Genomic DNA, 14,038 nt, shown 5'->3' with positions numbered 1-14,038 from the left:
TCTTTCGGCTGAAAGATAGTGTTTGTAATAGTCAACTGCTGTTCTGCACAAAACTCTAGCAGGAGATGACCGTTATCATTACATTTTCCAACACCACGCTTGCCTTGAATATTCTACAGAAGAATGGTCTGAGTATCAATGATGTGCTTTCTTATTTGATTCACAATGTATTTTGGGGAAATACAAGTCAGGGTATGAGAAATTAAAACAGTTTGATGACCTTCTGATACAAGTGAAATGCGAATGTTTTATAATCTACAATTGTCTCAACCATATGAACAACACTTTGACTTTTGGTATCAAACCGCCTGTCACCAAGGTATACAGTGAGTTTAACTTTTTGGCCAAGGAGCCTAGAGTTTCTTTTGTCTTTGAGCTTGTAGAAATAGAATGCCAAGATGTACTGCTGCATACTGAAAAGGTCACTGTCCCTTCTACCTGGAGTCATATGTGTACTACAAAGTTGGCCTGCACTGAAGGCATTTTGTTTTCAGAGAGGATAGAAGAATCTGTAACTGTGCTGGGCAGTTTCACTGTGGAAATACAGTGGATCCTTGTTATATACTGGGGTTTGGTTCCAAGATCCCCCCGTGTGTAACAAAATCTGTGTATGCTCAAGTCCCATTAAATATAATGACGTAGCAAAATGCTGTCCCTTATAAAAAATGGAAAATCAAGGTTTGATATTTGAAATGTATACATGTTTTGAACATTTTCAAACCGTGGATGCTTGAATCTGTGTATAAAAAATCCATGTATAAGAAGGGCTGACTGTACACAAATCTCTCCCTTTTTGTTAAGTTTACCTTTTGCAAAATGTGCTGGTCATTTCTCAGTGCTGTGAAGAAACTGGAGTACAATGCAATGATGTTAGTTCTGCATACATCCATGCTGCATGGAAGGTCTCCATTCAAAACTGAAAAGAAGAAGAGGACAAGTTCGATGACACATTAGCCCAAAGCATTTTGAACAATGTGTCTCCAACTGAAAACAGAAAATTGTGAGTAAGCCTGCAAGACATTGCCATGATGCTCTGAATACCTGGAGAATTTGTATGCTATGGAAACATTGCTTGTTAAAAAACAATGTTCTCACTTCACATAAAGTATAAAATGGGCAAGTTTACAGTCTCTTATCTCACTATTCCATACTGAGATCAATATGGATAAGCTATATGATGACTGTTGTGTTTTAGAACAAATAACAGAATAGATTGTCTTAAAGGAGAAAAACATAGACCAGAGAGGTATGTTTAAAAAATAAAAATTAAAAAATGCCAGGGGTTAATGGCAGCTAAAAGAAGAAGGAAAAAAATCACTTTTGCACTTTTTACTTCTCTGTCAAATACAAGTATGACTTTCTAACTTTGATTTTAAACAGGAAAGATGAATTAAGGAGATGAAATTAGACACATTAATTTTGACAGGTAAGGGATTTCTTCAACCCAGTTGATAATCCAATACTGTTGGTTTGTGTTCAGCCTCAGGTTTCCTAAAATATATAGATCCCTTTCATATGTGTTGTTCTAATGCCAGTTGTCATCCATCCTGTATTTGTTCATTTAATCATTCCTACCTAAAGCAAAACATTACATTTATCTCTTTGGTAATTCATCTATTTTTGGCTAAGCTTTCCATATTGTCAAGATCATGGGCAATATACCATTATTATGAGTTACAGGTAATATAGGCCTGGTACACACCTTTCTGGATGTTTGGAGAGGCGGCAGCATTTTTTACTCTATAGGGAAGCCGCAGCAGCCAAACCGCACGGCTTCCCTATGGAGGGAAAAGAACCTACAAAAACTGGGTTCTTTTAAAGCCGCAGGGGTGGTGTAACGTGTTACATAAACGCTGCACAGCACTGTGCGGATGCCGCGTGGCACTTACCTAACAATGGTGGAGCCTGTGTATACAGGGCGCCGCTATTGTTATGGTGCCACGCCATACTAGGGTTAGGGACCGTGTGGTTGTTGCGCAGTCCCTTAACCATAGTGCACTGCCAGCAAGGCTCTTTAGCTCCATGTGTACCGCACCATAGGTAGCTTTAATTAGCCTTTAGAAGACCGAAGTGTCAGATATCAAAAACAATGAAATGAGTAGTAACAATGCCCCTGGACAGACTGGCAGAAAGCACCGGCCTGTGGGTGTAGTCACGGCTGAGTGTCCCCATGCCCTAGTCCAAGACTCAAACCACTACACCATGCAATTTGAACTAGCCCTACATAAGGCTGAAGAACTTGTCCTCTGTCACAGTACAGAGAGAAACCATAGGAAAGATCTTCTATGCTCCTTCCATTTGTGACCCAGAGCTTCCCAGGCTCAAACCCAAGAGCTATTCCAAGTCACCAAACTTTCCAACTGTCTGCCTTTGTCTGAGGACTTTATCACATCAGACTCTTCTTCTCCCACTAAACTAGTATTTCCTATTGCACTTGGGGCTGCAACTTTTGTTTGGGCTAAAAGCATACCACACACAGCATTTGAATCTACCTGCCAACACCTCCTATTCCCAACTGTTTTCCTAGTTTGGCTGTTTCCCTGACGATCACCCTTGTTCCCCCTCCCTGATTAAAATAGTTTCTCTTTAATGTAACTACATAAATTCTGCCACACATCCTTTACACATAGAAATATAAATTACATTTTAAAGGTCTTTCATTATCCTGGCCTCCTGCCTTTTTTCCCATTTGGGATGGCCCAAAATGGACTGGGGTTGGGGGTTGGGAATGGATTGTCTTGGAATGAATGCTTTCAAAAATACACACCTATGCCACTCTCAATAGTGGCATCACTAGAGGATGCAGGAGGTGTGGACTGCACCAGGTGACATCCTAAGAGAGGGTGACACAACTGCTCCTCTAATACTTACATTTTGACAGAAACGGGCTATGGCATTCATCTGCTTCCCCCTAAAATGCTTTAAGAGATGATGTAAAGTTCAGTGGGAGGAGAAAGGAGAGGACCCAAAATTTTTAAATATTAAAAATTCAAATTTCAAAATTTTAAAATTAAAAATATTTTGTTGAAATTTTTTGATTTTTTAAAATTTTTATTTAAAAACATCACATTTTAATGAAATCTTTACTATGTATATGTAAATACATTTTGGTTGTGTGCATGTTATTGTAATTTGAAGGTATAATTTTAATTTTAGTAGTTTATGTCACAACTATTAGCATGACATTGAGTGGTATATGCAAATTAGGATTTACAAGTAACATTAGTGTAAAAAAGCATTACTAAAGGTTCTGTATGGTGTGAAATGGAAGGAGGTTAATGGGAAGGGGGTGACACTAACCCTAGTGATGCCGCTGACCACCCAAAAGCATGGGGAAACTTGACAGAACAATAGAGGTGAAAGAAATCACATTCACAGTTTCTTGAATTAATAAAAAGAAATAAATAAAAAGAAATGCTTGCAAAATGATCTCCCACCAGGAGAACAATAGGAAGGAACAATGTCATGTGATAAGCCCCAGATAAAGACACTATAACTCAAGGTACTTACGCTTTAACTGCCTCGTGTGTTAAAGTCCTGAGTTTCCCCATTCTCTACTTGACTCCTCTCTATGATTCCTCACGGAGGGAAGAAGCTGGCCCGCTCTGCATCTGCCCAGAAGATCTTTTTGCTGTGGCAGTATCATACACATTGAGGTTACTCCACAATGCTACTACCCTGATTGAAAACTTTCCCCAATACCTGCAACTTTAAAGGGGAGATTCAAAAATGAATCATAGAATCATGGAATCATGCAATCCTAAAGGTGGAAGAGACCACAAGGGCCATCCAGTCAAACCCCCTGCCATGGAGGAACTCTCAATCAAAGCATCCCCGACAGAAGGCCATCCAACCTCTGTTTAAAGACTTCCAAGGAGAGAGATTCGTCTACACTCCAAGGGAGTGGGTTCCACTGTCGAACAGCCCTAACTGTCAGGAAGTTGCTCCTAATGTTGAGGTGGAATCTCTTTTTCTGTAGCTTGCATCCATTGTTCCAGGTCCTGTTCTCTGGAGCAGCAGAAAACAAGTGTGTTCCATCCCCAATCTTGCATCTTTTCAAATATTTAAACAGGGCTATCATATCATCTCTTAACCTTCTCTTCTCCAGGCTAAACATCCCCAGCTCCCTAAGCTGTTCCTCATAGGGCATGGTTTCAAGATCCTTAACCATTTTAGCTCCTTTGGACATGATCCAGTTTCTCAACATCCTTTTTGAATTGTGTTGCCCAGAACTGAACACAGTATTCAGACTGAATATGAAATGGTGCAATCAGTTCAATCTCCTCTGGAATTTGTCATGTCATTCTGCTGTGCATGTTGAGATTTGGAGTCAATTTGTGTAAAACTTTATAGTAAGAGCTGGTATAGTATACCAGCCCTGGATGTAACCTTGACATGGGTATTAAAAGTGGTTCATAATTATAAGGACTAGCACAACAAAAACTATCACCTGCCTCTCTCCTTTTTTATAGAGGTGTAGAAAACATGGCATGCTTATTTTCGCATTTATATCACTTTGGCTTTTGACCTAAATTCATAAAGAAACCTAGAGAGACATTTTAGAATCAATGTTTTGTTAGTTTATCTGATGCAGCCAAAACAAGAGAGTCCCAGGACACCTTAAAAGAGACACGATTCATTATTTTATTAAGAGAAATGTGACTCCATTTCTCTTTTTAAAAAATTCTTGAAGTGAGACTATTTCCAACTTTAACTGCACCTACCAAATTGCCTTCCCTCTCTCTAGGTCTCTTCTATTATTTCTGTTAGTATAGCACTCAGAATATAATTGCCCATACTAGACTCAGAGATTGAAGAAGGAATAGGACAGAAAGGCCAATGTACCATGCATGTGCTCATATAGGAATACTAAAAGCATTCTTAAGGTTAGAGTATTGCACAGGACTCAAGGCATACAACCTGCAATAAAAATACATAGGCCAGATTTCTTGAAGGATGCTGCAAGAAACAGAGCTTTACTTCTTAGGACTTACCACCTCAACTCTGTCTCTCACCCATCTCCACACATTAGCTCTCAGATCAGTATCTTCCTACACAGCAAATCTCTGTTCATACAGAATAAAATTACTGGGTTCCAGAAAAATCTTTCTTTTCTTTAACAATTAGGGGATCTACCTTTTGATGTGTTTTGCAGATCTAGCCTACCCCTTTATATAAAGTCGAAGGCTTTTATGACCAAAATCAATAGTTTTTTTAGGGTTTTTCGGGCTATGTTCTAGAAGAGTTCTTCCTGACATTTCACCAGCATCTGTGGCTAGCATCTTCAGAGAATGCTTGCCTGGAAAGGACTTGGCTATATATATTGTGTGACCTGAAAGGCAGGAGTGATTTGCATGTTGATTGTTCTGTTGCTAATGGCAGGCCTCAGGGTGTGAGGGTCTGCAAAAGAGGATTCGCGTCTGCTTGATAGTGCTCATTGTCTGCTGAGAGATTTCTCAATTGCATTTGTTGAGTGTTTATCTTGCTATCTGTCAGGGCTGGTAGCCAAACCTTGTTTACTTTAAGGGTTTCCTCTTTTCTGTTGAAATTGTCCAGGTGTTTGTGGATTTCAATGGCTTCCCTGTGCATCCTGACATGGTAGTGGTTGGCATAGTCCAGAATTTCAGTGTTTTCTCACATCACTAAAAGCATTAGCGTTAATATATAATTAAGTTATCAATTGCACTAAAAGCAATTTTAAAATATAATCATTAAAACATAACACAGAGTATATGGGGCATTACTGAAAACCCCTTTCTCCATAAATCATCAATTCCCAAGGGTCTGTCAAAACAAAATGTCTTCATCTGCCACTTATGTAGAGGTCCAGTCTAAACTCTCTAGGAATTGAATTCCAGAGCATGGGAATATTCACCAAGAAAACCTCTCACAGTGTGAAATTGAAGGTTTTCATGAGTGCCATCCATAGTTTTTTGTGGGTTTTTCGGGCTATGTGACCATGTTCTAGAAGAGTTATTCTTGACATCTCGCAAGCATCTGTGGCTGGCATCTTCAGAGAAACCTCTCACATGTTCCCACCTGTGAGGCCATGGGGCAGTGATAAAGACCTGAAATGCTTAGTGCAAAGGCAGGCTCATCTGGGAGCATACGATACTTCAGACAACTTGTGCCCAAGCCATGCAGGGCTTTTATATAGATAATAACCAGCCTGGAAACAGACTGGTTACCAGTAGGTACAGTCAACAAATACAATGGCACACTATTTCTGAAAGCATAATCCCACAACTTTCCATTATGGATAGCTTCAGTGTGTCATTTTATGCATTCCTTTAAATGTCACATTTTTAAATTTTGTTCCAAAGTCTATGAATGTATACCAGTGCTTGTGTATAACAACCTGAAATAATGTGTGTTTTTTCCCCAAAAGTGAGCATGGAACAACCAGAAAAAAACAGTAGATACAAAAATTGACAAAGATTGGCAATATACTGGAATTTAGACACATGAGCAGGGTGTGTTGTGGATGAACTAGGATAGCCAAGATGCTTTTGACAACTAGCTACTGGAGAGAATCCATAGGGTGGCGGTGCCAGAACTCAGAGAACAATGACAAGCCACCTGGTCTGTACTAAATGCCATCTGACAGGCATGTCTGCTTTTGCCTGGGGAACTTGACATTACTTCCAGATACAGATTCTCCAAAGAGAAAAAGAATCAGTGAACAAAAAGATTTTTAACAACAAGAGGGCAGGCATGAGATGGCAGAAAGTGACATGGAGAGATCTGAATATCCTGTTGAGAGACAGATATGAGTCATAGCATTTATTAATAGCTATGTGAGGCAAAATAAACTATTAAGATTTTTTTTTCAAATAACATGATATGTACCAGTCTAGCCCTGATGTGCTGATTCCAATTTAACATTTACAGTTTAGTAACAGAAATTAATCCCTAATGGTATAGGATACAAGTGCATACCTGAAGTATCTCATTTAAAAATATCCCTCTAATAGTCTCTGGGGCCTACTACATAAACAACACACATATTCTAGTAAAAGGCAAGAGGGCTTCAGACATGCTTCTCTCTGGATTTCCTAATGAGTAATACCATTACCATCATCAAAACAAACATTTTCCTACGCAAGTCTCACTGAATAAAAATGAAAAGAGCATATTTATGTCAGTTTGGCCTACACAGGTAAAGCTCCATTGGTAGATTGTGCTGAAGAAAAGGAGGTTAAGGAAACTAAAGTACTATGTGCAATTTTTCCATCATTGTTGAGTATGACCCGGTACAGATTGGAAGAAAGGGGTGGCCAGAGGCCATCCCTTTCTCCTCCGGATTGTTGCCACGGCAACCGCACATCCACAACAATGATCCACTGCAAAATGGAGTTCCAAAACGGAGCTCCTTCCCGAGACGCCACCAAGGCGCCATTTGTGCCTTGGGGCGTCGCGGTGATGTGTTTTGTGCGCCACGCCTTTTGGACACATCACACAAAACACGTTGTGGACATGCACACCATATGGACAGCACTGCATCAAGATGGTGCCACCCATCCATATTAAGATTTGGGAGCATGCGGTTACTGCGCGTTCCCGAACCCTAAAATTGCTGCTGTCTCGTCATGAAGAACCCATTTGTACTGGGCCTAAATTAGTGAACAACTGTGTTTCTTTGTCGACTGAGTAGTAACCAAAACCCTGAGTATAGCGAGAAAAAGCAAGTGGCTTATTTAATTACTTGAAAGTTGCATATTGTATTGGACTTCTTTTAGGACAGGGAACTGATAAGGCTGCTATCCTATCTTCTGACTATCCTGGGAGTTAGTTCCATTCAATTCAACACAACTTACTTCTCAAACTATACGTGGGATTGCACTGTAAAAAAGTACATAAATTGTTAAATATGAATAAATGTGCATATTAGGAATAAAGCAAAACAAATGTATTCACAGCCTCAGCAAACACTAACAAATATTATAACAAATGCACATTTCTGACTATACTTTATTCCACTTAGCATTATTTCCAATACTTTCATTATTGTTCCTTTCCATAGGTCCATCTGTTTGTGCAATGCTGAGATATTCTTCTGAGATCCTTCTTTTCTATTTTATTTCTAGTTTGTTGAGGCCCACTCCCAGAAATTACAAACAGAGAAGCTGCAACAGAAACTTCAATTTTCTTTATGTCGGAAGATACCCCAAGGACCATCACTTCCAACTCCATCAGTGCAGTAAACCACTGCTGAAGTTTTCATGAGAGGTGGGCATATATGGGAATCTGTTCACTAACAATCAGTTGTTACTGTCTGGAGGTTCTTGCTTTAAAAAAAATGTAGCCAGAATTTCCTTTTTTGGAATCTGAATTCATTTGTTCAGGTCCTATCTTCTGGAGCAGCAGAAAACAACATTACTCCATCTTCATCATAGCAGCCTTTCAGATATTTGACAATGGTTTTCACATCACCTATCTGTCTTCTCCTCTTTAAATTAAACATATCCAGTTCCTTGGCTAATCCTTTTAGAACCTGGTTTCCAGACCCTTTGCTATCTTGATCACTCTCCTCTGGACATGTTTTAGTTGGTCCATCTCCCCCCCCCCCCCCCAAATTATGGTATTCTGAACTGAACACATTATTCCAGATGATGACTGACCAAAGCAAAATAAAATGGTACTATTTTGGCCCTTGATCTGATCATTATATGTTTCTTTTTCACATAGATGTCTTTGAGACCATGCAGACTGTGCTGATTGATCATGCTAAGCTTCTAAGAAGCTGTCTAGATCCTTTTCACATGTACTGCCAATATGCTCCTGAACTGAATTCAAGATGGTGCTGATAGCATTTAAACCCTTACATGGCTTGAGACTGATATTTGAAAGAGCAACTCTCTCTACATATGGCTGCCCAAATCTGAAATCTGCCTCTTTGTCCCATCAGACAGGGCAATATACTGCAGTTATGAATGATACTGTCCTCCTTAGAGGCCTAATTGGCACCTACATTGCTGTCATTCCAGTGCCAAATGAAAACATGGTTATTTACAAAAAGTCTTTGGGGATTAACTGTTTTTATACAAATCCACACATGTGCACGGTTCTGAACTAATAAGAAATATTTTGACTGTTTTAATCTGTCTTATTTTTAAATTCTTAAATTGTTTAATATGTTTTTATCTACACTAATGAACAGAGCAGAGAGCATAGGAAATAAGCAAGATCAACTTGAACTCTTAGGACAACAAAGCAAATACGATATAATAGGCATCACTGAAACCTAGTGGGATGAGTGGAATGTAGTAATAGAGGGGTATAATTTTTTTTAAGAGAAATAGGCTAAACAGGAAAGGAGGAGGAGTAACATTATATGTCAGGGATGTCTACACCAGTGAAGAGATCCAGGATTTAAATCCTGGAAGCCAGGTAGAGAGCATCTGGGTAAAAATGAAATGGGAGGGAAACAACAGGGATGTTATTGTGGGAGCCTACTACAGATCACCAAGATTATGCCTTTCTAGAATGCTTGACTCCTCTCTCAGATAGGATAATAATAATAGATAGGAAAGATGTAGTAGTGATGGGAGATTTCAACTATCCTGACATTTGTTGGAAATCAAAACATTAAGATATAGCAAATACCTCACTTGCCTGGATGACAGTTTCATTGTCTAAAAGATGGAAGAGGCAACAAGGGGATCAGCCATTTTAGATCTTTTAGGGTTCTGTCCTGGGCCCAGTGCTATTCAACATCTTTAATTAATGACTTGGATGACAGAATTGGGAGCATAGTTATGAAATTTGCAGATGACACCAAATTAGGAGGAGTAGCTAATACCCCAGAGGACAGGATCAAAATTCAAAATGAATTTACTAGATTAGAAAGTTGGGCCAAAACTAACAAAATGAACTTCAACAGGGAGAAAGTTATTTCACTTAGGAATTTATCTCACAGGCTCCTGGCACGGTCGGAGAATGGTCCAAAAGGGGCCGGGAAGGGAACAGAATGAGTGAGGGACACATTTTACTGCATACAAGGAAGTCCCTCACTCGTTCCGTTCAATAGCCTTCCATTCCCAGTCCATCCTAGAGAAGGAGGAAAGACTTAGGGAGCTGGATATGTTTATCCTGGGAAAGAGATGGTTAAGATGTGATATGATAACCCTGTTTAAGTATTTAAAGGGGTGTCACATTGAGGATGGAGCAAGTTTGTTTTCTGCTGCTCCAGAGACTAGAACATGGAACAATGGATGTAAGAACTGTTCGACAGTGGAGCACAGTTCACTGGAGTGTGGTGGAGTCTCCTTTGGAGGTCTTTAAGCAAAGGCTGGATGGCCATCTGTCCAGGATGCTTTGATTGTGATTTCCTGCATGGCAGGGGGTTAGACTAGATGGCCCTTGTGGTCTCTTCCATCTCTACAATTCTATGATTCTTTTAAAATCATTTTTACTGTTTCCATTGGTTTAAACCATTCATATTTACATAGATTTGTAATTGGTTGACTGGCTGAACCCAAAGGGTGCTCAATAATGGCTCCTTTTCATCCTGGAGAGAAGTGACCAGTGAGGTTCCACAGGGGTCAGTTCTAGGCCCAGTGCTATTCAACATCTTTATCAATGACTTGGATGACAGAATTGGAAGCATACTTATCAAATTTGCAGATGACACCAGATTAGGAGGAGTAGCTAACATCCCAGAGGACAGGATCAAAATTAAAAATGATCTGAATAGACTAGAACGTTGGGCCACAGCTAACAAAATGAACTTCAGCAGGGAGAAATGTAAAGTATTGCGCTTAGGGCAGAAAGATAAAATGCACAGCTATAGGATGGGGGACACCTGCCTGAATGAGACTAGGTGTGAAAGGGATCTGGGAGTCCAAGTAAACCACAAGTTGAACATGAATCAACAGTGCGATGCGGCAGCTAACAAGGCCAATGCGATTTTAGGCTGCATCAACAGAAGTATAGTGTCTAGATCAAGGGAAGTAATAGTCCCACTCTATTCTGCTCTGGTCAGGCCCCACCTGGAATATTGCATCCAGTTCTGGGCACCACAATTTAAAAAGGATGTTGAAAAACTGGAACATGTCCAAAGGAGGGTGAGTAAATGATGAACCATGTCCTATGAGGAACAACTTAAAGAGCTGGGGATGTTAAGCCTGGAGAAGAGAACATTAATAGTTGATATGATAGCCCTTTTTAAATAGTTGAAGGGATGTCATATTGAGGAGGGAGCTAACTTGTTTTCTGCTGCTCCAGAGACTAGGACCCGGAGCTATGGATGCATGCTCCAGGAAAAGAGATTCCACCTCAACATTAGGAGGAACTTCCTGACAGTAAGGGCTGTTCGACAGTGGAACACACTCCCTCGGAGTGTAGTGGAGTTTCCTTCACTGGAGGTCTTTAAACAGAGGCTGGGTAGCCATCTGTCGGGGATGCTTTGATTGAGAGTTCCTGCATGGACTGGATGGCCTTTGTGGTCTCTTCCAACTGTATGATTCTATGAATTGGACTCAACATCTACTTCAGATGAGTATTACCCTTAGCAAAACCACAAGTCTATTCACCCTCCCACCTTTGATTTCATTAGCTCTTGTGTGTGTATGTGAATTATGTGTGTGGTGCCTATTCCCATTTAACAAACTCTCATTCTTATTTGAATCCTGTCTCTGGAGCTCCTGTGTGATCCTGACTTTGTACAGCTGGGTTAATCTCAAGACCGATGTTACTCCGGTCATACTATATCTCTCTGTTGAGCTAATTACAGTCGTTGTGTGTGTCCTCCCCAGACTCCAACAGTTTGAGTAGCAACGTACTGTGTCAGACAAACACAGATGCATTATCTTCAGCCAAGAACCTATAATGATGTCAGCTTGGTGCTTGAATCTGGTACGGAAAGACAGGAAGTGCCCTTCACAGAAAATCATAGTCTGAACTAAGCAAATCAGAATATTTATTTTTATATTTCTTAAAATATACACATGGTTTGATAGACTGACACATTGGAAACCTTGGAAACTGACATGTATTAGAAACTGCAGAAATGTGTGGATTTTCAAGGGAAGAAGCATTACATCTTGTTGCCAACTTTGGGACACATGACATGGGTGTTCTTGTGGAGAAACACTGTCCAAGTGAAATTCTTTTTTTTTTAATCTCTAGCCACAGATTATGTGGCAGGAATCTGTGACACAGTTCTTTCCAGCATCAATCACCCATAGTGGCAGCGTGGACCTATATGTATTCCTTTTTGACACAGAGTGGCCTGATACAGACGGGTAAAAAGTGCTGGTCTGTGGGCGGGGTGAGGGCTGAGTGTCCCCATGCTTACACCCCTTCCCACACTGCCCGGGCGACATACTTGTGTGCTCCTATTCAGATGGTGCACATGTTGATGACATCCCTTTGATGCAGTGCCCAAGCGGAGCTGCGCCAAAGAGGCATGATCAAGCCGCCTGGCAGTGGCTATGATACCTCTTCAGAGGCAGTAAAAGGAGCTGGAAAAAATGGCTCCTTTTTGTGTTCTGCAGAGGCCAGATCGGTGCCGCTGTGTGCATTTGCCACAGCACCCATCAAAAAGGATATTGCCTCCCCTTCCTGCCCATCTGTACCGGGCCAATGACTCCTTTGATAGTACTATTTTGTGTACCTCCTTCAAGGAGCTGGGGATGTTTAGCCTGGAGAAGAGAAGGTTAAGAGGTGATATGATAGCCCTGTTCAAATAGTTGAAGGGATGTCATATTGAGGAGGGAGCTAGCTTGTTTTCTGCTGCTCCAGAGAACAGGACCCGGAACAATGGATGCAAGCTACAGGAAAAGAGATTCCACCTCAACATTAGGAAGAACTTCCTGACAGTAAGGGCTGTCTGACAGTGGAACACACTCCCTCAGAGTGTAGTGGAGTCTCCTTCCTTGGAGATCTTTAAGCAGAGGCTAGATGGCCATCTGTTGGGGATGCTTTGATTTGGATTTCCTGCATGGCAGGGGGTTGGACTGGATGGCCCGTGCGGTCTCTATGATTCTATGATTCTATGATTCTAGTTTTTATTTTATTATTATTTTATAGTATTATTTTATAGTTATTATTATTATTATTATTTGTATTGTGGAGTTGTTTTAAAGAGGGAGGGGATATTGGGATTTATTTTGATTCCTGTGCAAAATAGCAGAATCGAAATAAATTCTGCTACTACTACTACTATTATTATTATTATTATTATTATTATTGTGCTATATGATTTTTATGGATGTAAGCCGCCTCAATCTTATTGAAGATGTGGGTTAAACATTATTATTATTATTATTATTATTATTATTATTCATCTTATAGTTATATTTTATCTCACCTCAAAGCTTCCTAACCCCTTTAAATAGATTCTTCCAGTTTGTTTATGTCCTCCCTTGCTGACAAACAAAAAGTGGTTCTCCTACATTCTCTATGTGTTAACTGCGGTCTTTTAACTTGTTTAAAAGGTTTTTTAAAGGTAAGTTTACACAAGAACTACATTACTGAACCTATAATGAGCTAATCGCTTAGTCTGTGGGTGAATGCACCCTTGAGGAAGATAGAGTCACCAAGATGGGTTGAAGCTAAGCTTGACTTTGGGCTTCTGGGGATGGGAAAATTATTGAACAGAAAAATGGAAGAATGTAATTCAATTTTAATGCAAGTCACAGTTGCTTGGAAGAAAGAAAAACATCTATTTTTTTCTTTACATGGCAAACACATAACCATCCTTTAGCATTTAAATCATTCCCCCCTTAAGGAACCAGTAAAGGTTAAAAGCTCACAGATGTGGCTGGGGAGGAACATTAGAAACATTTTAAATGTTAATTTTTTAATGGTGTCTAAAAAGAAAGAGGAAAAACACCATCCATGTATATCAGCTTCCAGATTAGTACTACGTTTATTTCTAATTTCTCAAAATGTTCTTTACTGTTCAGTAATCCACTCTAAGCAGAGTAGACTCAAGGTGTGCCAAGGGAATTGGGTGTGAATCCTGCATACATTCACTGCTTTGTGGGTGAATATGTGTGTAAGCTGTAGCTGTGTAAGCTTTTTCTCTGCTCAG

The sequence above is a fragment of the Sceloporus occidentalis genome, unplaced genomic scaffold, assembly GCF_023333645.1.
Source record: "Sceloporus occidentalis isolate IW3139 unplaced genomic scaffold, rSceOcc1.0.p SCAF_7, whole genome shotgun sequence".
Taxonomy (NCBI): domain Eukaryota; kingdom Metazoa; phylum Chordata; class Lepidosauria; order Squamata; family Phrynosomatidae; genus Sceloporus; species Sceloporus occidentalis.
This window is presented reverse-complemented; position numbering follows the sequence as displayed.